The sequence below is a fragment of the Spermophilus citellus genome, assembly GCF_964194105.1.
Source record: "Spermophilus citellus genome assembly, chromosome: 1".
NCBI lineage: Eukaryota > Metazoa > Chordata > Mammalia > Rodentia > Sciuridae > Spermophilus > Spermophilus citellus.
The window spans coordinates 117497576-117521565 of NC_138182.1; the positions used below are offsets into that span (position 1 = coordinate 117497576).

The 23990-nt window shown below is 41.0% G+C and overlaps 1 pseudogene across 1 annotated transcript in view; it reads left to right on the plus strand.

Annotated features, from left to right (window-relative positions):
* LOC308647923 (olfactory receptor 2T3-like) overlaps positions 1-23990 on the plus strand; it is a 668743-nt pseudogene that overhangs the window by 508535 nt on the left and 136218 nt on the right. The gene's annotated exons all lie outside the window — the stretch shown is intronic.

A 23990-nucleotide genomic window follows, 5' to 3' on the forward strand; every position in this document is an offset into this window, starting at 1 on the left:
TGGGTTGAGAATCCACCGTGCGGATTAACTGGTTGCTAACTGCAGGCAGGTAAGGCCTGGCTGGCGGGGTCACTGGAGTGTGTCTTCCAGTGTTTCTGTTCTTGTCTCTAGGGAGTAGCGCTCTGTATCTCTGCTTCCTGGTGCCAGGTTCTGAGCTGCTTCCCTCCACCACAGCCTCCCACCAGGATGTTCTGCCTCACCTTGGACACAGAGCTGTGGTGTTGACTGAGGACTAAACCTCTGAAACCATGAGCCACAATAACGTGTCCTCCTTTAAAGTTGTTCCTGTTGGGTCTTTTCCTGACAGCAACACAAAGGCTGACCAAACCACATCTCTACACATAATCCAAAGTTTATAAATACTGGCAAATCAAGTGTAATGTTGAGTCATTTTTACCAAAATTACACGTGATAAGGATACTGATTTCCTAAATATTGTTAAAATTATCAAGTAAAAGTAAGACATCTTTCTCACTCTGGGCCTTGCTGAGATGTTATGCACTGGTGACTTACTTCTTCCTTAGACATTTTGCCATGATTCTGGGTCACTTCTCTTCCTCTTCCTCTTACATCATTGCTTTTTCTTTTGCAATCTTCTTAATGAATCCTCTTCATATAATCGGCCTTTAAATTTGAGGCACCCAGATCATCCCTCAACCCCTTGCCCACTGACACCCCCTTGGGTGTCTCCAGCTCCAAGACCGAGCTGTCACCTGCCTCTGATGACTCTCCAGTCATATCTGTGTCCCTGATTCTTTCCCTGTCTTCAGTGTTATACCTAATGCCTCCCTTAATAATTTCAACTGCAGTTATTATCTCAAGATAATAATAAATTAATAAACAATAATAATTCATTATTTCATGATTTTCTTCTTTAAAATTTTTACTTTTTAAGTTTATGCCAAGTGCTTTAATATCTTACATCAATATATTAATACATGAGTATATGAGTAATACAGAAAAAATTGAGAAATATATAGTATAATAATAATTAATATAGAGAAATTTGAGGAATAGTATAATAAACACCAACATATTCTCCTTATAAACCTTAAACTTAATCTTTATCATATTTTAGTTAGCTTTCTTCTATATCTAAGTCTTTGACAATAGCTTGCAGGAATAGCATCACTTGATTTCTGCATACCTCATCAGGTGTCTTAAGAAAAAAATACATAGTATATAGTATATATACTATATATTGTATATATAATACAGTAATAATTATAATATATATCATTGCAATGATATCACATTTATGTAACATTTCATAATCAGGACTTATTCAATTTTCTCTCAGGTTTTCCTAAAATGGAATGTGTATTCATCTTTTTTGTACCAAAGCTCATCAAGTTTTATGTACATGGAAATATTATTTGCTCTTTAACAAAGAGACACCACCATATCATTGCAACAGCACAGATTACATGGGGCGCATTATGTTAAGTGAGGTAAGTCAGGCTACAAAAGACAAATATCACATGATCTTACTCCTGTTCACTCTAAGCAAGTTGCACTCATGTGAATTGAGAGCAGAATAGTGGCTACCAAAGTCTGGGGAGCCAAGTAAGGCAGGGGATATAGCAAGGTGTTAGTCAATGGCCGCAATGTTGCAGTTAGATAAAAGAAATAATTCTGTTACTCTAATGCACACTAAAGCAAACATAGCTAATAAGAATGCATTTTTATTTAAAATAATTAGAAGAGAGGATTTTGAAGTTTCTCACAATAAAGAAATGATAAGTGTTTACGATTATTGCTATGACATTAACCTGATTTGATCTTTACATAATGTATAAATACATTGAAATGTCGAATTTTACCCCATAAATTTGAGGTTATTATGTGTCAATAAGAAAACACATCAGATTTACAATGGATCCCTCCTTCTCCCCAAAACTTCAGGCCAAGATGGTTTCACAGGAAAGTTTTCTATGCCTGTATCAAGGCCTGCTATGTATAGACATAGTGATCCTGACATTAATGGACAGATTGATACATGGTAAAGGAACAGAACAGAGAAAGTGGAAAGAGATCACAAAAGGACAATGGCTTAGAATTTTTTAAAGTGCACAACTAAGTCCTGGGATATAACACAGTGGAAGGCATTTGCTTAATATGCATAGACCATGAGTTCACCTGGGTTCAATCCAAGCTCTTCAAGAAAAGAAGTTTAAAAAAAGACAAAAATGATATATCATAGTTTCTTTATATATTCATCTATTGAAGGGCATCTAGGTTGGTTCCATAGTCTAGCTATTGTGAATTGTGCTGCTATAAATATTGATGTGGCTGTGTCCCTGTAGTATGCTGTTTTTTTTAGTCCTTTGGGTATGAACCTAGGAGTGGGATAGCTGGGTCAAATGGTGGTTCCATTCCCAGTTTTCAAACCAATCTTCATACTGCTTTCTAGATTGGTTGCACCAATTTGCAGTCCCCAGAGTATAAAATCATGGCATTTGCAGATAAATGGTTGGAGCTGGAGAATACTTGCTAAGTGAAGTAAGCCAATCCCAAACAACCAAAGGCTGAATGTTTTCCTTGATAGGTGGATGCTGATTCATAATGGGGATAGCGGGGAGCATGGGAGGAATGGATAGGGCAAAGGGGAAGGAGGGGAAGATATGGGGCATGAGGGTAAGAAAGACAGTAGGATGAGACAGACATCATTACCCTTAAGTACCTGTATAAAGACACAAATGATGTGCCTCTACTTTGTGTACAACCAGATATATGAAAAATTGTGCTCTATATGTGTAGTATGAATTGAAATGCATTTTGCTGTCATGTATAAAAAATAGAAAAAATAAATAAATTTTTAAAAAAGATAAAAGGAAAAGAAAAATGTGTGTAAGCCATCCTGTGAAGAAAGAATAGCCTTATCCTCAAGAGGAACTGGAACACTTGGGTTTTCATAGAAAAAGAATTCTAAACTTCACCATCACACCTGAGACTGTAGAGTCCAATGTGATACTTAAAATTATAAAATTTTCAGAATGGATCACCAAGACAGAAAACCAAGAAGAAGACACTGGATTTGAGCTACACCTTGAACTAAATAGACCTGATAGGCATACGTTCACACACCAAAACTTATGAGATTCAGCAAAAGCAGTTTATAAAAGAAAGTAAATAGCAATAAATGAGTACATCAAAAAGAAGAAGTGATTCAAATAACAAAAAAAAATGTTATACATCAAGGAATGAGGGGGAAAATTAAGTCTAGAATTGACAGGATATAAGTAATAAAGACTAGAGCAGACATAGAAATAAATGCAATAGAGAATAGAAAAATAGTGGAAGAGATAAAAAAAACTGAATTTCTTTTTGAAAAGAAAAAAAAATCAAAAAATACTTAGCTAACCCCTTCCAAAAGAAAAACAAAAGACTTACACAAATAAAATCAGAAATGAAAGATATTACAACCACACCACCAAGAGATTACTGCAGAAAATTATATGTCTACAAAGTGGGTAAACTTGATAAAATAAATAAATCACCAGAAATATTCAACCCATCAGGATTGAATTAAGAAGAAATAGAAAATTCAAATGGACCAAAAATGAACAAGAAAAGTAAAACAGTATCACGGTTTAGATGCGAGGTATCCCCCAAAAGCTCATGTGTGAGACAAGGCAAGAAGGTTCACAGGTGAATTGATGGGCTTAGGAGACCCTTACCTAATCAGTGCATGAATCACCTGACAGAAACTAAGTGGCTGGTGTCGGTAGGCAGGTAGGATGTGGCTGGTTGAGGTGGGTCTGTGGGGCGAGACTTTGGGGTTTATATTTTGTCCCTGGTGAGCAGGGTACTCTGCTTCCCAATAGCCATGTCCCAAACTGCTTTCCCCCTCCACACCCTTGTGCCATGAATTCTACCTCGACTCAGGACCCAAAGAATGGAGTGGCCATCTGTGGACCAAGACCTGTGAAACCGTGATCCCCAAATAAACTTTTTCTCCTCCAATGGTTCTGGTCACAGCAGCAAGAAAAGCTGACTAATAAAAACAGCAGTGAAACTCTCCCATTAAAGAAACGTCCCACTCCATGGCTCCATGGCTAAGTCAGTTTCAGAAACCACTAAGAAACGATCCTTCTCAAACAATCCTAACATTTGGAGGAAACACTTGCAAACTAGTTTTATAAGGCCATTGTTAAGTTAATACCAAAGCTGAAAAATGATAATACAAGAAAAGAAAATTACATGCCAATATTTCTGAAGACAACAAATGTAAAAATTCTTGATAAAAATTTGGCCAGTTGGATCACACCAGAATATAAAAAGATCATTCATCATAATCCAGTGGGATTTTTCCCTATGGTATAAGGCTTATTCATTCCATTCAACTCAAAAAATGTGACACCACACATGAAGAAACTAAAGAAAAAAAAACATGTAATCAACTCAGTAACTACAGAAAACCATGTGGCAAAATTAAACGTTTTTTTTTTAATAAAAACTTAGGTTAGGAAGAGACTTGACCCTACAGAGTGAAGGTCTCACAGGAGAGCTCACAGCTAAGATCACACAGATTGCATGGGATGCTCACCTGTGGCATTTCAGTCTAGCACAGGCTTGGAAATGCCAGCAAGTCTATCTCTGGATTGGGAATAAATTATTTCCAAGCCAAACACAGAACATATTTCTGAAATACATGAAGCACTGAAACAACTCAGTAGCAAGAAAGCAAAGTGGTGGTATTCCAACTGGCATGCCTCTTAGAGTCCATCCTTTTCCCAGAATGTCCTGCACCTTTGTAAAAAATCAATTGAGTATCAATGCAGGGCTTCATTGCAGCGTCTCTATTCTGTTCCATTGGTCAGCGTGTCTATGTTAATGACATACAATTTTAAAACTGTAGCTTTGCAAAATAGTTTGAAGTCAGATAGGATGATGCCCCTTGACTACATTTATTTCTAAGTACTTTTTGTAGCCATTTCAGATGGAACATAAATCCATTTCCCAATTGCTCTTACTTCTCCCATCACAGGAACAGACATCTAACGCCTGAGCAGCTGACACTGATATAGGAAGAAGAAAGCCAGTGGGGTCTGGGTCATCACTTTGAGTGTGTTCTGTTAAGAAGAATATTCAAATGGAATTGGTGAGAAAATCCACAGAATTCAGCACCTGTGGGGTCAACTAATGTTGGTGACCTCATAGTGACTGCTTAATAGTGCAGGCAGGGAGATTGAAGGAGGGTGATGGGAGTCATCAGCAGCCTCGTTTTCATCCATTTCTACTTCTCTTTAACAGTCAGGGGCAACACATGATTGGGAGATACACCTAAGTGTCAGGTATCTGCAGGTTCATTATACAACCACACGCTTGTCTGTGCATTTGGAATATTTCAGAATAAACTAATATTTATTTTTTATTAAATTATTCCAAGTTTCGTGTGTGTGTGTGTGTGTGTGTGTGTGTGTGTGTGTGTGTATGTCTTCTGTCTAATTGATAAGATGTAAAATTGAGGATAATAGTCCAGCTGGATTCTTAGTCATCTTAAAGACTATCCCCAGGAGATCTCTCTGCATGAACACATAATGATCCTTCATGGAATGAAAAGATAGAATGCCTTCTCTCAGCTTATTTAAAGGAAGCAGATTTTATCATACATGCTTCATACAGATACCAAATTCATGACAACAGATGATAAAGAAATAGTATTTTGAAGTGACAATTTATTTTTTACTTCTATATTTCTGAATTTAAATTATCCCACCTTGACACCATGCCTTTAAATTAGGCTGGGAGGAGATGGTGTTTAACACTAAAAGCTTATCATCTCACTGGTAATTGCTGAACAGAAGGCAGTGGTTAGCAACTCTTGATTAGTGGGGTGAATAGTTCAGAGAAAGGTAACCTAGTGCCACAGGATTCAGGATTTGTCTCTCTGCCAAGTGCCACGGTGGCAACCACGCAGCTCTGTCTCCCTAGTGTGCTAACAAAGAGTCCTTAATGATCCCTGATAATTTCCTTCAATTCTCTAATGTATTGACTCTAATTAGCTTCAAATTCCAAGGAACTAATTAGTCTTAACTTTTGCTAATTGGGAAGCTGCGGTAACAAGGTTGGAGAGTGCTCAACTTTTCCACCGTCATTAAAAGTTTTCCACCACATCCAGAAGTCCGTCCTAACAAGTCCCTAAACACTGCTCTTTTAATTAGAGCCATTCTCTCCCAGGAAGGTGCAGGGAATGTATTTTCAGTGGAGTCTTGCCTTGCCGTCCTCAGCAATGGACGCCCCCACGCCCCCTAGTGCAGAGACCAAAAAGTGCACCCAAGTCCCTGTTCCTCTGGGCTCCCAGGTAGGCAGATATGTGCTTTGGCTCCTGTTTGCCAACCTATTCAGGATCTCTGGAGTAATAGACTGCACGGTCTTCTCCCAACGCTTTGGAATGCATGTGAATTAAAACCTGTATAAGGAAAGGATGCTGCAGGAAGAAGAGCAAACCCCACAGTGGCTGAGAGGAGCTGACCAGCAAACTCTCGAGATGCTGTCATTCCTATTATTATTAATGATGTACTGTGTGGGATGCTGTTGTGGGTGGTCCTTCTTTCCAATTCATGACTTGAATGTACAGGCATATATCAATAGTGACCTGGTGGACAGTCATTCTGCTCAGCTGTGTTGGATGTTTGTAAAAAGACAGGAGAGTGGGATCCACCTTATTGCTGAGGTGCTCTGTCCCTCCAGTTGCTGATGTCTGACTTTCGGTGATAGGCATCAGAGTGATAAGGCCTTGCAGATGACTCCAGGTGACAACACTGAAGCCTGAACTCAGACCCTAGCCTATGGCTCTCCACAACTCCATGCCAGGCAAAATGATGTTTTTTTAAAACCTTTTATTTTTTCCCTCCAGTCCTCACTTTAGAGAGAGTTTGGGGATGAGCAGTCTTCTTCCCTTTGGAATTCCTGCCTGATCCACCAGAGGGCTCAGCTCCTGATAGGCACCTCTCTGAGAGGGTGGGATGGTGGCCCCAGATTGTTCACACACAGGTGTAAAAGTGAGACGCTGTGAAAAATGACATGTGGCCTTTGCTTATTTTCAAAGAGTGGTGGAAATTCAACTTATCCATCCTGTCAGGACTCCACTGTTGTAGGGACAGATGAGGCAAGGCACCAAAGATAGCAGGAAACAGTTTTATTTGGCTGCAGCCAGGTTCAGAGGGCACAGCTTTAGCTGTGATCAATTAATCCCCTGAACCTCGAGTTCAGGGAGTTTCAGAGTTTTATACCAAGCATGTAAGGGGAGGGGCTCAGAAGATCACATAAAGCAGCTTTTCTTTCATTGTTCTGGGCAAATTAACTCTTCAAGGACAACACCTGAGAAGGGGAGAGCTGCTTCTCCCTTTCTTTCCTCCCCCTGCCAGCTGTTACCATGGAGCCCAGTTGGTAACTTATCTTAAAAAAATGTAGACATCTCTGTGAAGCCCAGCTCAAGGCCAGAGGCCTTGTTAAAGGTTCTGTCCTTTTTTAAATCATATTTTGCAATTGCAAACACACTTCTACAATCTAGTATACTGAATAAATGTTTGTGAAAAACTAGTAAAGGTGTGTTCAGCACCTGGAGTGTTGATCTCTTCCAGGCCAGTGGCCAAGTGAAATAGAGAAATAGGAAAATAAGAAGTTTACCTACATTGAATTCTTTTGTAGAGACTCTTCTTCTGAGAGTCTTAAAATCAGTTATGGTGAAGATTTCTGGAGAAGCTTAGTTAAGAGTCTCTGTGGAGGAGGGGGTGCCACTACACTGTCTTCCCTCAGGATGGACCCACACTCTGAGAAGCATCCTGTTTGGGGCCCTCTCCTCAGGGCTTTGCCTGTGGGGTAGGCTTTTGTGGGGATGAGGTGAGGTAAAATGCAGTTATTTCCTCCTGGGGTCTTGGTCACAGCTTCTCCTCACCCCACACATTTTCACGAACGAAAATGCCACGGCTTGCCTCCCATGTTGACCACCCTCACCTCTGGACGCCAGAAGCCCAAGGATTTCACCACTGCCCACCCACATCTGAAGGTCCATCTTCTGGATTACCAGTCCACCACACAGCCCACCCCATGTCCCTGATGCAGACAGTCCACTGCTCTTGCATAGGTTGATGTGGCCAGTGAGGGAGAACAGCATTCCAAGCCCCCCTGAGACCAATGCTGCCCTCAGTCTGCTGTATTTACTGTGAACTGTGGAGCATCAACTCTGGGGCTGTAAACAGCAATGGCTTGGTACCCTTGGGGACATCTAAAGAAAACTGGCAGCACTGTTTCCTTCTTGGTGGGCCCATAAAGTAAGTCCTGTCTCCACAGTATCCCTGGGTCCCCACAGCAACCCACAGGATTATGCCGTAGCTTATTCAGGGTTGTCTCTTGTCTTAATTTCCTGATTGGGGTTTTTATGAACAATGACCCCAGGAAGACCCTTCTGCATCTCCCAGGACCCATATGCACAGAAGTCATTATGGGTTATAAACTAGAATTTAGTCTGGGGGACATTTTATTTGTGTACTCAATTTTACAACATAACGCCTACTTGTTTTTCTAAATAAATAGGTTGTACCAATTTAGACATCTACTGTCCATGATGAGATATTTTGGTTGATTCTTAGATAACTCAAGGCATTGCAGAGTTTTAAAAAAATTAAATTGGCTGTGTTTTGAAGTATCTCATGACTTTGATTTTTATTTCTCTGGTTACTGTAGATAAGCAACTAAATTGACAGAGCCTCATCTCATACCTACACAATGCTCTCCACGATTCCTCTGTGCTTCCTCCTTTATACTAAGACAGCAAACACTGGGCATGGTTCATGATCAGATACGCAAGTGGGAAATGTACCTTCAGGAGACAAGACCCACCCACCGATAGCTTCCTCACTCCCTCTTGCCAGGAGGAGGCTCCTCCACAGAAGGGCCCATGAGACCATTAGTGACCCTTAGTGGGTTTTAGTTGGGAATGCCCTGAGCTGCCACCCACACCTCTTCCTCTCAACTCCTAAGGGTTCTCTTCAATGCAGTTGTGGGACTTAACCCTTAAAGTCAGGCTCAAGTTTCTGAGAATCCTGGACAAAGAAGTTTCTTAGAAAGAGTTAATCTGGAAGAAAGTCCTCAAGACAGGGTAAGGATGCCATTGTTGATGGTCATTGATGTCCAAGCCACGTGGGACACGTAGCCTGTGGATATACCAGAAGAGAATTAGCTAAAATATTAGAATTTGAAATAGTTGCAGTTATAGCAATAAGATGGGATGAAAGCAAAAAACATATCAGAATTTTGTAGTCGTCTAGTTTAAAAAATTAAATTTCAGTGATTTTAAAAATCACTGAAAATCAACTGACCATATAAACATAAATGTCCACCTGTGGGCAAGAAACACAAAGTCTCCCACAGGGCCAAGGTTAGGGGTGACAAATGAGCCATTTGTTCTGGAACTACAAATCCTCCCTTCTCAGGACACTGGACCATAACAAAACCCTGGTTCAAAAGGCTCGCTGTCTTAGATGATGGCTCCCATTTCAGGGAATTGCTCTCAACTATGCTTGTTTTGCTTTTGAAAGACTCTTCTAATAGGCTTTTAGGTGTCAGTTTCTGGGTGGTTCAGCATTTGATATAGGCATTAACTATGGCATATCCACTCCCACGCCTCCTTCCCCGTGAAGGGGTCTCCAGTCTGGTATACCCATGTGCTCACCTCCCCATGAACAGAGCATGCCACACTGTACTTGGAGTCTTGGCTCTTTTGAGAATGAATCTAGCTCAGCCATGGCTGATAAAGTCTGATGTGTTGAATTCATCTTCTTGGTGGCCGGTCAGCCCCTCTAAAGGGTGGTTCCATACCAGAAGCCATCGTGGTTCCTGACGCTGACAGGCCGTCTTCCTGAGCATCCGTGTATCAACATGGAAGGGCTGGAGTTGTGCTCTTGGCCACCCACAGCCTGCATCTTTGCCAGAATAGTTGCTCAGTTCATATGCCCACACTGTGGACCTAGCCAGGCTGACGAAAGGGTAGAGGACATTGACCATAGAGTCATTTTGTGTGTTGTTGTTTTGTGTCATTTATTGTGCTTTTGGAATATGTGTTAATGGGAAATAACTGTTTTCACACTCCCTCTCCACCACTTGCACATGTTTTGAAATAGACTTCTGCTACCAGTGTTACCACCTTTCCCATCCAGCTGGCCAAGCACTTCTGCTGGTGCACAAGTAGCAGTGACCTCAGTGAGCTGTCATCTTTCCACCCAGCAAACAACCAAGTGCAGTTTGAAAGTGCACTTGTCTCACCTGTCACTTAGGACCACCCCTACATGAGTCACAGCCACCTGCCGTAGTGCTCACCTTGCTCTCACACTGTGCTTGCCTGTTGGGAAGGGCCCTCAGAGGTGTTCCTCTTCTAATATGGCCATTCCATGTGGTGCCAGGGGTGAGATGAAGGTGAAGGTGCTGTTGAAAGAGCAGTGGACAAATCAAGTCCTGAGCTCCCTGCTCAGTCTACCTCAATCTTCTGGTCCTGCTGGCTCAATCCTAAGGGCAGGCCCTTCAACTTACTATGTATCATTCTGGACTTGTTGACTGTGATGGCTTGGTGACAAGAGCTAATCTAGTTCCCTGTGGCTCTGGCTGTATGGTCACTAAAGCCTCTGTGATGGGATCTCTGTGACTGCCAAAACCCAGTAGCATGGCAAGGCTTGTGTTTGAAAAGGCACATTTTTCCCAATGTGAATGGACTGGTTTGTCCTGGAAATCTAGTGACTTAACTTGTGGATATGCCATTGGGGTGTAAGATAAAAGCCACAATAATCGTACTCGATAATAATACCTTGTGATACCCTAGATGTTAGTAATTGTATGATCCAAGGTGCAGGGTGACACTACATCCTGGATCACTAGAGATCCCCTTCCTACTTATTTTCCTGTTTGATTTAATTTGAAGTCAGTATTTTTTGTGTAGCCCACCATGTGGTTCAAAACAGTAATCAAGGTGTGGACAACACTATCTCCCAAACCCCAAAAGGTGTACCTAGTTTTTCCTTCCTTTTTTATGTTTTTATTTGTTAGATAGAAGTCAAGATGCAATGATCCATCCTGTACTTTGGACATCCCACCACCCCTTAGCATGAAGCTTCCTATAAACTTTTTTGTGATAACCCTCTGACGGTGATAACGTTCATTTTCTACCCTCTGGAGTACTTGTGTTTCTGAAGACATGTGCCGGTCTTTTTCTTTTTTATAGGATTTCAAATTTTTGCGTTTGAATAATAATAACCCAAAGATTTTATGTCTGTTTCACATGTTAACATATTCACATTTTAGTACCAGCAAAAAGTGTGTCATGAGTTATCCTCAAAAATAGGTCATATAGATACTACTTTCATAAACAATGTTTTATTAGGGCATTGTGGCTATACAGAATAGTGGGGTTCATCTTAACATAAGCACATAATCGTACACCCCTGAATATAATTGGTTTCCTCTTCCCCTCCTGCTCCCTCCCCTCATTCCCTTTGCTTTCCTCTGCCACTCTTCCTTCCATTTATTGTCACTTTTTTTTCTTTTTTTTAAATTTTTTTTATTGGTTGTTCACAACATTACAAAGCTCCTGACATATCATATTTCATACATTAGATTGAAGTGGCTTATGAACCCCCAATTTTACCCCAAATGCAGATTGCAGAATCATGTCGGTTACACATCCACAATTTTACATAATGCCCTATTAGTGACTGTTGTATTCTGCTACCTTTCCTATCCCCTACTATCCCCCCTCCCCTCCCCTCCCATCTTCTCTCTCTACCCCATCTACTGTAATTCATTTCTCTCCTTGTTTATTTTCCCATTCCCCTCACAACCTCTTATATATAATTTTGTATAGCAATGAGGGTCTCCCTTCATTTCCATGCAATTTCCCTTTTCTCTCCCTTTCCCTCCCATCTCATGTCTCTGTTTAATGTTAATCTTTTTTCCTGCTCTTCCTCCCTGCTCTGTTCATAGTTGCTCTCATTATATCAAAGAAGACATTTAGTATTTGTTTTTTTAGGGATTGGCTAGCTTCACTAAGCATAATCTGCTCTAGTGCCATCCATTTCCCTGCAAATTCTATGATTTTGTCATTTTTTATTGCTGCATAGTACTCCATTGTGTATAGATGCCACATTTTTTTTATCCATTCATCTATTGAAGGGCATCTGGGTTGGTTCCACAGTCTAGCTATTGTGAATTGTGCTGCTATGAACATCGATGTGGCAGTATCCCTGTAGCATGCTCTTTTAAGGTCTTCAGGGAATAGTCCAAGAAGGGCAATAGCAGGGTCAAATGGTGGTTCCATTCCCATCTTTCCCAGGAATCTCCAAACTGCTTTCCAAATTGGCCGCACCAATTTGCAGTCCCACCAGCAATGTACAAGTGTACCCTTTTCTCCACATCCTCGCCAGCACTTGTTGTTGTTTGACTTCATAGTGGCTGCCAATCTTACTGGAGTGAGATGGTATCTTAGGGTAGTTTTGATTTGCATTTCTCTGACTGCTAGAGATGGTGAGCATTTTTTCATGTACTTGTTGATTGATTGTATATCCTCCTCTGAGAAGTGTCTGTTCAGGTCCTTGGCCCATTTGTTGATTGGGTTATTTGTTATCTTATTGTCTAATTTTTTTAGTTCTTTGTATACTCTGGATATTAGGGCTCTATCTGAAGTGTGAGGAGTAAAGATTTGTTCCCATGTTGTAGGCTCCCTATTTACCTCTCTTATTGTTTCTCTTGCTGAGAAAAAACTTTTTAGTTTAAGTAAGTCCCATTTGTTGATTCTTGTTATTAACTCTTGTGCTATGGGTGTCCTATTAAGGAATTTGGAGCCTGACCCCACAATATGTAGATCAGAGTCAACTTTTTCTTCTATCAGACGCAGAGTCTCTGATTTGATATCAACGACATTTCTTGTAGAAATAGATAAAGGAATCATGAAATGCATATGGAAAAATAAAAGACCCAGAATAGCAAAAGCAATTCTAAACAGGAAGTGTGAATCAGGCGGTATAGCAATACCAGATTTCAAACTATATTACAGAGCAATAGTGACAAAAACAGCATGGTACTGGTACCAAAACAGGCGGGTGGACCAATGGTATAGAATAGAGGACACAGAGACCAATCCACAAAGTTACAACTATCTTATATTTGATAAAGGGGCTAAAAGCATGCAATGGAGGAAGGATAGCATCTTCAACAAATGGTGTTGGGAAAACTGGAAATCCATATGCAACAAAATGAAACTGAATCCCTTTCTCTCGCCATGCACAAAAGTTAACTCAAATTAGCATTAAACAGAGACATGAGGCGGGAGGGAAAGGGAGAAAAAAAAAAAAAAGGAAGTCACATGGAAATGGAGGGAGACCCTCATTGTTATACAAAATTACATTTAAGAGTTTACGAGGGGAATGGGATAACAAACATGGAGGGAAATGAATTACAGTAGATGGGGTAGAGAGAGAAGATGGGAGGGGAGGGGAGGGGGGATAGTAGAGGATAGGAAAAGTAGCAGAATACAACAGTCACTATTATGGCAGTATGTAAAAATGTGATGTGTAACCAATGTGATTCTGCAATCTGTATTTGGGAAAAAATGGGAGTTCATAACCCAACTGATTCTAATTTATGAAATATGATTTGTCATGAGCTTTGTAAAGTTGTGAACATCCAATAAAAAAAAAAAGTTAACTCAAAATGGATCAAGGAGCTTGATATTGTCACTTTTTTAATTGGGGCTTTAGAGATGCCCATAAAGGTGAGGTGCACTGTGCTCACTCACTCACGCAGGCGGCATAATCTGGTCCATTTCATGGGCAGTTTCTCCCCGTTTCTCACCTCTCTTCTCTCCCCTTTCCCTATTGCACTGATCTGCCTTCTGTTTTCATGGAACACCGTCCCTCTTTCTGCCTTTGTTTGGTCTAGCTTCCTCACAGGAGAGAAGACATTTGACCCTTGGCTTTCTGAGTCTGGTTTATCTCCTCGGCCTGATGTCCTCCAGTTCCACGCATTTACTATAATCTCCCCAATCCAGCCTGCCCATTTTCATTGATTTCTGTGGTGTGTCAAAGTAGCTTGTATTTCTCTCAACTATATTCTAATACAAGGCAGGAGAAAAAACATGATCCTAAAAGAAACTGCAAATAGAAGGCTGCTTCATGTGAATGTGAATGGTTCTGCCACTCTTCTCTGTAGTGACAGAAGAGAGCTCGTTGAGGAAATCAATAGTATGTGCATAAGATCACATAAAGGTTCCCTGCAAATAAACCAAATCTAACACAAGGACTTTCACTCCCTTAGGTTTCAGATGTAAGGTAATAAGCTAACAAGATGTGATGAGAAACACACACGACCATATTTAAATAAGCAAAGAAATACAACACAGGAGCAACTTAAAATATTCTAGTGGTGACCCTTTAAAAGTAAAAAAAAAAAAGAATCTTAAATTAATTGTGATAATATATTTATTGAAGTTAACATCTATATGTTTTAATAAATAATGAATGTTAAAAATTAATTATGGAACATTTTACATTTTGTGTGTGAAGCCTTTAAAACTGAACATATATTTTATAATTTATTTTATATTTCTAACTTATATCAACTCAGGCACTTAAGTTTTGTTAAACATACTTCAACAGTATTTAAATTTAATAAAATTTACAGTTGAAAAATTAGATTCATGTTCCCACAATTTAAAACATACTCAAAAGACTGAATCACTAAATTGAATAATCAGAAATCATTTTCCTGCAATATTTGCATTACACATTTACCATTTGAGCCATCATTTTAAAGATATTTTATTTTATTTTGAAGAAAAACCATATTCATTTTAAGACTAGATTACTCTAGGTTATTAACATCAGATTAAAAAATTCAGCATATAAACTTGAAAGGAATTTTTTTACCACAAAGAAATAGTATATTTGAAAAAACAGATTGCTTAACCTGATTTAAACATTATGCAATGTATCAAACATCACACAAACCCTATGAATATGTATGATTTTGTGTTCTTATGTATTAGGTACAAATAAATTTAAGTTTTTAAAAATAGAGTAAATGCTGTATTTGTATATGAAACAAGCAAACAAGTAAAAAGAACTTTACCTATTAGGAAAATGTGGATGAAAAACCCTGAATTTTACATTCAATTAATAGAAACAAAAAGACTAAAAGAGAGAAAAAATTTTTTCATAGGCTTAGGTGCATATATGTGCATAACAACTAATGAAATAAATATGTATGTTTGTGTGGTACAGGTATGTACATACAGACAAAGCCAGAACCACGGTCCCTCTTAGGTTCTACAAATACACAGTGTTATGTTTGTACAATTTACTGTTCTGATTGCCTCACATACAAGAACTAATTTAATGCTCACAGTAATACCATATTATTTTTTATTTTATTGGATGGACATAGAAATTGAAGCGCAAAGGTGTCATTAAATAGGTAGATCTGTGACAAAACTCTTTGGTGCTTATACAGGTTGCCCCCTCCCCACGTTCAAAGCCAGCAATAGCAGGTGACGCACCTCTCATGACTATTTTTCTCCTCCTGCTCTGTTGTGGTTCAGATGAGGTGTCCCCAAGGCTCATGCGTGAGACAATGCGAGAAAGTTTAGAGGTGAAATGATGGGGTTGTGAGAGTTTGACCTCATCAGTGCCTTAATCCATGGATAGGGATTAGCTGAGAGACAACTGTAGGCAGGTAGGGTATGGCTGGAGGAGGCCAGCCATGGTGGGGTATTCTTCTGGGGTTTAATCTTGTCATGATAAAGATCTCTCTCCCTCCTGGTGCCATGTCCGCAGTCCCTCCACACCTTTCCACCGTGATGTTCCTCCTCACCTCGGGCCCAGAGCAATGGGTAAGCCACCTATGTTCTGAGACCTGAAACTGGAAGCCTCAGTAAACTTTTCCTCCACTATAGTTGTTCTTTTCAGGGTAACAGTGACCAAAAAAAAAATGCTGATTACAACACCCTCTTTGCTACCATCCAGGGAAGTAAGCACAGGCTCTCCGACAGCAGAGTTTTTGCCCTACTCTAGCAGTCAAGAAGAGAAGCAAAACCTTTTGAAACAAACTAAGTCTGCCTTAAAGGTAGGGTTCCCAGGGTGATCTGAAACTTCAGTTGTGAGTAGCCATAGCACAGCTGAAGAGTGCCCTCTTCCAACACGCAGGCGGGCCTCAGGCTGTCAAAGCAATGAACTCCCTCAGGCAGAAGTGGCTAAGGCACAGCCAAATAAGACAAACCTCCAACCGCCATTGGTGAGGCGCTTGCCTCACACCTGCCCTCTTCCTTGCTACTAACAGAGCCGCACACACACTGCGATATAGCACACTGAACTGTCTTTGATCCTGAGTGATGTGACATCCATGTACATGTTTATGCTCCATTAAACTTTTAAATTTAACTTGTCCAAGATATTTATTATTTGCAGTGGGAAGGGAAGCAGAACTTCCTGCATCAGGAACCATGTGACCGAGTGAGTCTCGTCCAGGGGCCGTGTAGCCTGCTGTGTCCTTGCAGCAATAGGAGGCCCCAGATGAGCTCTGAGCCCCACCAGCTTGTGTTCTGCACTCCAAGTCAGCTGAGCACTTTTTGCTTGTGGGAAGTTGCTGGGGATTGACCTGAGGGCTGGTCTACCACCAAGCTCTACCTCAGAGTCCCCTTTTTGAGACAAGACCTAGAGAATTTGCACAGACTAGTCTTAGACTTACAATCCTCCTACTTCAGCCTCCTGAGTAGGAGGGCTCACAGGCCTGCACTACTGCGCCAGGCAACTTGAATGATTTTTCTCCCCACCCCCCTACTTGCCGAACTTTGCTGTTCCCACACTTGAATGGGTTGGATCCAGTTAGGAGGAGTCCAGTAGGTGCTTTGGATAACAGGATTGTAATCCATGGAGTCTGGGACTCTACTTTCTGGGGCTCCAGCTAATTTAATATACAATATTTATGCAACCAGAACCTGTCTACTTTTGGGGAAGTGGGTTATTCTTATTAGAAACAGTTGAAAATTAAAGTGACCACAAGGGAAAGTTGTAATTTAAAGAAAATTATTTATTTGAGATGCCCATTGGAAAATAAAGTCTTAACAACCTCATCAAACAATGGAATGCAATGTTGATTGGTGTACATATGCATATAAAAGATGGAGTGGAAACTGCCTTCCGAATAGAGTCACCAAGGGCAGATGCAAAGCTTCAACAGGGAACTGCAGATTGGTGAGACAGGACACACCTCCTTCTCTCCCTATCTACGCCAGCGTCTCTAGTCCACAACTTCTGCATCCAAACACCCTCTCACCTTGAGGGAAATGGGAATAGAGAAGTGAGTGGTAGATCCATCCATGCTGATTTTAAGAAAAGTTCATTTTTTAAAATATGTATTTAGTTAGTTATAGTTGGACACAAGACCTCCATTTGTTTTTATGTGGTGCAATTTTTAACAGATGTCATATACTGTGGAAAGTCTGTTAAATACCACTGAAGCTGAACATTTTCCAGCAACCAAACATCTTATAGAATTCTTAGTAGACAGAATATGTCATTAAAAATAAAATGACTGCATAGAACAGGTGACCCTTGCTAAGAATGTCAGCCCAACCTGCAGAGCTTTTAGGTGCCCAAGCTTGTTCTACAGGGAAAGGAAGCCAGTGAGATTGGCACAGGCAGCAGATGTGCTTTCAGAGCAGCCCGCAGTACCAGCCTGTCACAGAAATGAAGCAATGAACTCTTTTCTTCCACCCCGCTGCCCTCACGGGTTGCCATTATTAGATGGGAACTTGTACCTGTACGTCTGAGCGCCACGTCCAGCCTGGTGCTGAGGCAGCTAGTGCTGCGATGGTCAGGACGTGCAATCTGAATGGTCTTCACATGACTTCCCTATAATTACCTATTAAATGAACAGTGCAATGCACCTGTTTGGAAAAGCAAAGTTGGTATCTGAAAGGATGCAAACTCTATGTGAATTGTGAACTTACAGGTGGTAGGGATGACTATCTGCTTCTCTCTGAGCCCTGAGGCTTCCATTGCTAAAAGCTTTAGACTCCACAGCTCATCATGGGACTGCCGAGATGATTTAAGTTAAGAGAAATTAGTTGTGGGGGTGTTATCTCTCTATTATTATTTAACAAATACTTAAATAAACTTCAAGTGAGGAGAAGTTTATTGGGGTCACAGTTTGAAGCTTGGTCCACAGCTCACGGGACCCATGGCTTTGGGCCCATGGTGGCATGGTACATTGCATGGGAGCACATGAGACTTCCCTGCAGACATCTCCAGCACCCGAGGGTGCAGTTTTACCAGGCAAGTTACAAAAACATCTAAATGACATGTTAGAACATAGCAGTATTGCCATTGCTCCTTTCAGTCTAAATTTGGGGAGCATTTTAAAAGTAAAATTGTCAAAGTTAACCGAATCAGTAGATTGCCTTGGCCATAAATACTCCCTTTCATGTCAATGGCAGTCTGATCCATGTCCCCTGGAAACACAAATTTGCCCCTTATCAAACACAGTGAAGCATCACAATCACAGGAACATGTGCAAGAACTGTGCCATTAGGTGATTCTGTTGTCATTGTACTGCAAGGAATAATAATAAGGGGAGACGCAGAGACAAGGTACAGAGGCAGGAAAGTGTCCCCTTGTCCAAGCGGCCACAGTTATTTACACCAGTAGGTTACATTAGGTCATTACTGCCATAACTACATTATTGTTTATTGTATCACTGAGGTCCTTTATTCTGCAGTTACATTCCACAGTTACAATATGCAATGGTAGGAGCTTTGCACAGCTCTCAAGAAAGTCCATTGTCTGAAGTTACCCTTAAATGAGCAGATCCAGGAGCAGCAGAGCTTGGTGAAACATTGTAGTTATCTAGCAAGCAAGTTCCTTTATTCCCGGGAGCTATGTGCCTGAGATCAAGGTCGAAACTGATAAAACTCTTAACAGAGCTTCCTGGTGAAGAACATAGCCACAGCAGCCAGGCGTTGGTGTCATTTACACAGAAGTTCCCCAGCAGCCAGGCATTCCATGCCTTTGCCCAGAAACTTCCTGGCCACCAAGCATGCCACAGTCATGAAGTTTATCAGAGACCCCAATTCCAAACACAGAACCCCTACATTGTCCCAATGACAAGTTGCATACTTAAAACATCCCACATGTCCTGCCTGCTGTGCACCCGGGATACACAGTACAAGCCGACACACATGCACATACATTTACACATGTAAATAGGCTCTCACTCCCAGGGCCATGATACGTAGACAACATCTGTTTAAATCAAGCATAAGAGAAAATGGGGCAAGGAAGAGACGTGCTGTGCAAGATGCCTGAGGCTGAGGCTCCTGTCACAGGGCTGCCGGCTTATGAGGTTCTTCTTTGACTGGAAGCAGAGGGAGTTGGATCTAATGCAGCTGTAAACAGAGCACAGCGAGCACACAGGGCAGGAAGCAAGTGTTCGCCATCACTGTCGAGGGTCCTGCACTGTGTGCTGCTGCCTGTGCTGTGCCTTCACCCAGCAGGAAGCACAGCTGGGACACCAGCAGCACTGAGTCTCATGAATGCAGTGTGCCGTGCGGCAGCTGGGACCTCATTTCCTTTCAGCTCCACCACGCTCTTGGAGTCACATACACAGACCACTGCTGGTAGACAGGCCGCTGTGCAGGTGTGGGCAGTAATTACCTGAAAGCCTTGCCCTTAATTTCAGAAGCTCAGGCATTTCTCACTTGCCCATATGTTGGTGCAAGTGAGCAAGGCCTCCATGGATTGTGCCCTAGTGTGCTTCAAACTGGGCCACAGTTGGGATGTGGTTTGTTCCCTCACTGTCATGGGCTAGCAGCTGTGTCCTTCAAGATAGCAGCATTAAACAGCAGAGGACCTTTGGAGGTGGAGTGGCAGGATCATGACCCCCCATGTATGAGAGTATGCCGGTCCTAGGGAGGGGCTGGGTCTCACAGGAGTGGCGGACTTTCCCAAGCACTCTTCACTGCTGTAATGGAGTAACGGGCCCCTCCTCCGCGTTTTGCTCTCTTCACCATGTGACCTCTCTGGAGCATGCTCCTGCCCTGTGATTTCCCCTGACACGAAGCCCTCACCAGGATGCTGTGGAGCACAAGACTGGGAGCCCAAGCAGCCTCGTTTCCTCAGAAAGTGCCCAGTCCCAAGTCATAGCCTAGTCACACAACACCAAAAGGGCTGAGATAGTCCACATCTCAATCTCTCCAGACCCTGGAGCTGCTCACTCCTTATTAAGGTGACGCTGGCTGTGGAAGTTTTCACCAGAAGCAAATAGCATCTTGGATGTGGACAGCTTTCCCACGAATATGGGGACAGACTTCTCTGCCACCATGAAAGTCGTACTTACCTCCCGTTTCTCTCATTTCCAGTTGTCTCTGTCCTTTCCCTGTTCTCACAGGACAATCCACAAGACCAAAATTTGAGAATGACTTAAGCAAAGGCTTATACTCTAGCAAGACATCAGAACTATTGCTTGATGTGTAGACTAATGCTGAAAAGACAGCCTGCCAACCGCTATATATCTCTAATGAGAGTCATCCTGAACCCTAGGGAATACAGGGGAAGTTTGTTATTGATATTTTGCATATCAGTTTGCTCCCCCACACTCACTGGAAGGGGTACCCTGATCTCTCCAATGAACACCCACATGTGATCAGGTGTAGAAACCCTGCCTGACTGAGGCCTGCACAAGGTGCCTTGCCCTTCTCACATCCTATACTCAAGGCCCAGGAAACACTTCTACAGGAAAGAGCAATTGGTATAATGACCCCAGACAAGCTCTAGTAGGGCTCTCTGCACCCAACGTGCTCATGGACACTTTTAGTATGTTGTAAGAGGACCACACAGGAGGGAGTCTCCCACTGGGCCCAGTTCAGAACCATCCAGAAATAAGGGTGAGCAGATGTGACCCAGTTCACAGTCAAGAACTCCTATGGGGCTCCCTTTTCCAGCTCCCAAGTTTCATACTGAGTTTATGGAGAACTTTTCTTACTCAGTTTAGTGCCCTCTCTGGTTCTGATCCTGCTATTTGGCCTGGTCCACTTTTGCTTTCTGAACACCTTTCCCTAGAAATTCTCATGATATTTCTTTTAATCTAAGGTCAAAGGGGTCAGTAACCAAAGTTAGTATCAACATTGTAATAGAAGAAGGAAAGCTGGTTTCCACTGAAGAAAGGTTTCAGTGGGGCTCTTGGGGGGAGGTCACTCTACACGTGTGTATGTGTGCATGTGGACTTATATAGTGGGGAGCTGATTGTATGGAATTTAAAGTCAACCTATAAGTTGGGAAAAATTTTTGGATATTGTAGCCAATCAGACCCCCACAGGTACAGTCAGACACAGGCCACCCTCCAACAGATGGATGAGAATGTTTATCAACAGAAAACTTAATAAGACCTTATGAAGCTTTAGAAAGGTTTCCTGTCTGACTAAGAATTCATTCATGGTGTTGAACATTCTGTATTTCTACTCTTATATTTCCCATGATTTTACTGTGACAGGGAGTTTTATTTAAAAGGTGACTGGCAAAGCTGTTTCTGTAGATATTGCCCCTATAGCCAGGACATTTCTCCTGGGAAGTGAACACTTGCTCTGCTTGTGGGAATACCCAGAAACTCTCTTACCAGCCAACTGAGTGGAGGTTGGCAAGATGGGCCACACCAAAGTTTTCTAACTTTTATGTCTCTTTTAGTGTGTCTCCAGATTATCGTCATCCGTGTTCCAAGGCTAACTACAAAATACATGCCACTTTGAATCAGGCTTCCTCACTGGGAATGGTGGCTCTTAACTGCCATTAAGCCCAAAGCAAAGACCACCAACAAAAACTCAACTGCCGTTGAACCAAGTTTACTGCCTGGATTGTGGACCATTTGGCTGAGTGTGGAACCTGCAGGATTTTGTTCTGAAGTCTATTTAAGTTTCTTGGCGCTATCCTCCTGGTGACCATCTCATGCTTTGATGTGTGGTGCTCATTGGAAAAACCCCAAATCCTCATCTGCTGTTATCCATTGTACATAAGACAATCTCATTACAATCAGTGACAAAGTCATGAAAAAAATGTGAGAATCCTCTGATTAATTTGACATATGAATTGTGCATTCTGTGCTAATATCAAACAAATCAGTTGTGCTGGTGGTAGGAGATGGTGCCATTGCCCATGATTTTGGCCAATCTCTCAAGATTGAGAGGTGACAAAGGGGTTAATTGCTAAATTGTTTGCCTAATGCTTCATCCTTGCACGTTCTTAACTTGATCCAACGCTACCTCTGTCCACAGTGAACTGTAGCATCACCTACATATCAAAAAGCAGTATCCTAAAATCAGCAATGAATAACCAGAAAATGTGATCAGAAAAATTAATGTATTTGTAAAAGAATAAAAGTGAATAAACTCTTATCAATTAATGCAAATAATAAAAAAAAAAGATCGGAACACCCCTGAACTAGAAAATGTTACAAGGAAGGAAGGTTGAGAGAAAGGAATATATCTATAAATTAGATTGAGTATTAAAGTAGAAATGCACCAAAACCAATCTGCACAATAATAGCCCTCCCAAAACCTTCAGCTGTTACATTTTTCAGAAATTTACATGAGGATTCCAACATTTACACAGGAATTCAAGAGACCTAGCATAGCTGAAACTGGCCAGAGTGACAGAATTGAGAAACTCACTTCCTAGCTTTGAGCTTACCATGACACTCTCATATTCCAGGTCACATAAGACAGAGAGGCAGATCCCTACTACAGAACTAAGGGTCCATAAGTAAATAGTGAATCTAGGATTAACCAGGTTTTGATGAGTTTATATAATCAATTCAAGAGGAAAATCACAAAGTAAAAAAAGACAACTCACCAAATAAGAGAAAATATTTGCAAATTATACATCTGACAAAGGTATAAGATTCAGAAGATATAAGCGCTCTGACAAATTAAAACCAAAAAGACAATCCAGTTGAAATGGATCTTAATGGACATTCCTTCAAAGATATGATGCAAATGATCACAAGCAAGTGAAAAATCCTCAATATCATTAGTCATAATATAAATCAAAATCACAATGAATGAAATACAACTTCATGCCCAATAGAATGGCTAAAATCCAAAAAGGAGAGAATAATACAGGATGGGTAGGATGTGAAGCTATTGAAACCCTCAGACATTGATAGAGGAAACAGTTTACAGCCACTATGAAAACCAGCTGATCAATGTCTGTAAATTTAAGAGAATTTCCACGTGCTGGAGCAAATCCACCTCCAGTTATGCACACAGGAGGTTTGAAAACATGTCTCATGAAAACCTGTGCATGAATGCTTGAGATAGCATTATTCACAACAGTCAAAATAAGAAAATATTCCAAAGACTTAATTAATATTGACTGAACAAATAAAATGTAGGACAATCTTTCCAAGGAATATTGTTAATTTGCATGTGAGAATGTAGCACTGATCATGCTTCCACAAGACACATGAAAACATTATACTAAATAGAAGCCAGTCCAAAGACCACATCCCATTCATGTGTGACGTCCCAACAGGCAAATCTATAGCCAAAGTAGTGCTGGCCAAGGACAGGGAAGGAGGGGATGAGGAATAACAGCTAGAGATTATGAGATTTCTTTTTGGAGTGATGTTTGCACAAATATATGAACATATTAACATCCACTGAAATGTACACCTATCCTTGTTAAATTTACCTAAAACAAAAGCATTAAGAATATTCTACTTGTCCAAAAATATTTTATAGTGCCCCAGGAATGAAATAGATTATAACACATGGTCATATCATTAAAGCATAAGCTGAAGGTTTAGTTAGAAATTTTTTTTAAAATAATACACATGATGCAACAAAGATTGGATTTAAAATATAAGCACAGAAATCCAGGCAATGATTGACTTCAATTCTCAAAAATATTGCAGATTTACATACACAGATTACAATCTTGTGAAAACAGCTTGGGAAC